Source organism: Mus pahari, chromosome 3 (genome assembly GCF_900095145.1).
Source record: "Mus pahari chromosome 3, PAHARI_EIJ_v1.1, whole genome shotgun sequence".
Classification (NCBI taxonomy): Eukaryota; Metazoa; Chordata; class Mammalia; order Rodentia; family Muridae; genus Mus; species Mus pahari.
In genome coordinates, this window is record NC_034592.1 from 104,240,604 (window position 1) to 104,242,844 (window position 2,241).

Below are 2,241 nucleotides of genomic sequence, written 5' to 3' on the forward strand. Positions count from 1 at the left end.
TATGCATAATGGATGTACATGCTGGAGCCAGGTTATGACTAACTGGGAACTCGTTGGCCTAGGCATGTTTGGTGAGGGTGCACAGGGCAGCAATGCAGCAGGCTCACAGGGTAATCGAAGCCTGCACAGTTGGCAGTGTGTCTTGGAGACAGTGGGACTGTCACACTAACCAGGTTACCACTACACAAGTACCACTTGGCAGCAGGGCAGAGCTGTGGAAACTGAGATGTTTCCCCACACCACCTCAACACCACACACCCGACCACAGCTCAGATGAGAAGGGTGTGGTCTCCCTAGAAACCCTGCTGCAGCCTGGACAGTGCTAGGACACCGAGAAGACTTTAGAACTGCAGCTCCTTCTGGATTCCCCAGAGGGTATCTTCACTCTTCTTCAGGCGGGCTTCTTCCTCAGGAGTCAGTGTCACCTTCACAACATCCAAGATTCCATTTTGTCCCAGGATACATGGGACACTGAGGAAGACATCCTCATTGATTCCATAGAGACCCTTAATCATGGTGGAAATGGGATGCACCCGCCTAAGGTTCTTCATTATGCTCTTGGCCAAGTCTGCCACAGAGAGGCCAATGGCCCAGGATGTGTAACCTTTCAGCTTGATCACCTCGTAGGCACTGTCCACCACCTGCTTGTGAACCTCCTTCCACTGCTCCTAGTCTGCATCAGTGCCCAGTTCTGGATTCAGAGACTTCAGGGAGACGCCGGCAACGTTCACACCACTCCACACAGGCACACTTGAGTCACCATGTTCTCCCAGGACCCTGCCGTGACAGCTCAGCGGGTCAACCTTTCTCCCATCAGGTAATGGAACCGAGCCGAATCCAGATTGCAACCACTTCCAATAACTCGGCTTTTGGGAAAGCCACTGATTTTCCAAGCCACGTAGGTCAAGATATCCACTGGATTTGAGACAATAAACAGCTTGCAGTGTGGACTGTACTTCACAATGTTCGGAATGATGAACTTGAAGATGTTCACATTTCGCTGAACCAGATTAAGTCGGCTCTCTCCTTCTTGTTGACGGGCCCCGGCTGTGATGATGACCACCTTGGAGTTTGCAGTTACACAATACTCTTTGCTGGAGACAATTTTTGGTGTTCTAAGGAAGAGGCTGCCATGCTGGAGATCTATCATCTTGCCCTTTAGTTTGTCTTCCATGACGTCAACAAGGGCAAGCTCATCCGCCAAGTCCTTCATTAAGATACTGATGGCACAAGCCATGCCAACAGCACCAACCCCAACAACTGTAATCTTGTTCTGGGGAACCTGTTCTTCCTTAAGAAGATTCACAATCAGCTGGTCCTTGAGGGTTGCCATCTTGGACTTTGAATCTTTTGAGACCGCTAGTGCACGATGGGGGTGACGAGCGAGCAGAAGCAGCGTGGCCTGGGTTTGGCGACAGTGGCTCCAGCTCCGGTTTGCTAGGATTTTATTGAGCAGTTTTGTTCAATATTCATAAGCAAAATTAGACTGAAGTTCTCTTTCTTTGTTGGGTCTTTATGTGGTTTAGGTATCAGAGTAATTGTGGCTTCAGAGAATGAAATAGGTATTGTTCTTTCTGTTTCTACTTTATGGAATAGTTTGAGGAGTGTTGGTATTAGCTCTTCTTTGAGGGTCTGGTAGAATTCTGCACTAAAGTGGGGTGGGTACTTTGGAACCAATACAGAATACTGTACATACCAGGCATGTGCTCTACTACTGAGCTACATTTTCCACAGCTCTCATTTTTGTATTCCCATTACAGAGAATACCAACATAGAACAGTCTTTCAGTAAATGTTTGTAAGTGAAATGTCTTTCACTTCCTATATATAGTTAAATAAAACTATGAAGTACGAGCCAGGGCAGGCTCATTAATTCCTGTACTTTAGAGAGAGTGAGGCAAACAGATCTCTGAGTTTGAGGCTAGCCTGGTCTACAGAACGAGTTCCAAGACAGTCAGAGCTACACAGAGAAACCCTGTCTTGAAAACAAAAACAAAAAAAAGCTAAGTAGTTTTATGACAACCAACACACTCTCTCAATAATCTGCAATGAATGTAGAATGAAACGAACTATAATACACAGCATTGGCTTCATTAACAATTAAGAAGAAAAGTTAAATTATGGGCTGGAGAGATGGCTCAGGGGTTAAGAGCACTGACTGCTCTTCTGAAGGTCCTGAGTTCAAATCCCAGCAACCACATGGTGGCTCACAACCATCTGTAATGTGATCTGATGCCCTCTT

General features: G+C 46.5%; 1 protein-coding gene and 1 pseudogene across 5 annotated transcripts in view; both read right to left on the reverse strand.

Annotated features, from left to right (window-relative positions):
* Positions 1-2,241, reverse strand: part of Ttbk2 (tau tubulin kinase 2) — a 115,143-nt gene that overhangs the window by 95,608 nt on the left and 17,294 nt on the right. The window lies entirely within an intron of this gene.
* Positions 327-1,379, reverse strand: LOC110318274 (annotated as a pseudogene). Its single transcript, XR_002380360.2, has one exon. The product of XR_002380360.2 is annotated as an L-lactate dehydrogenase A chain pseudogene (transcript).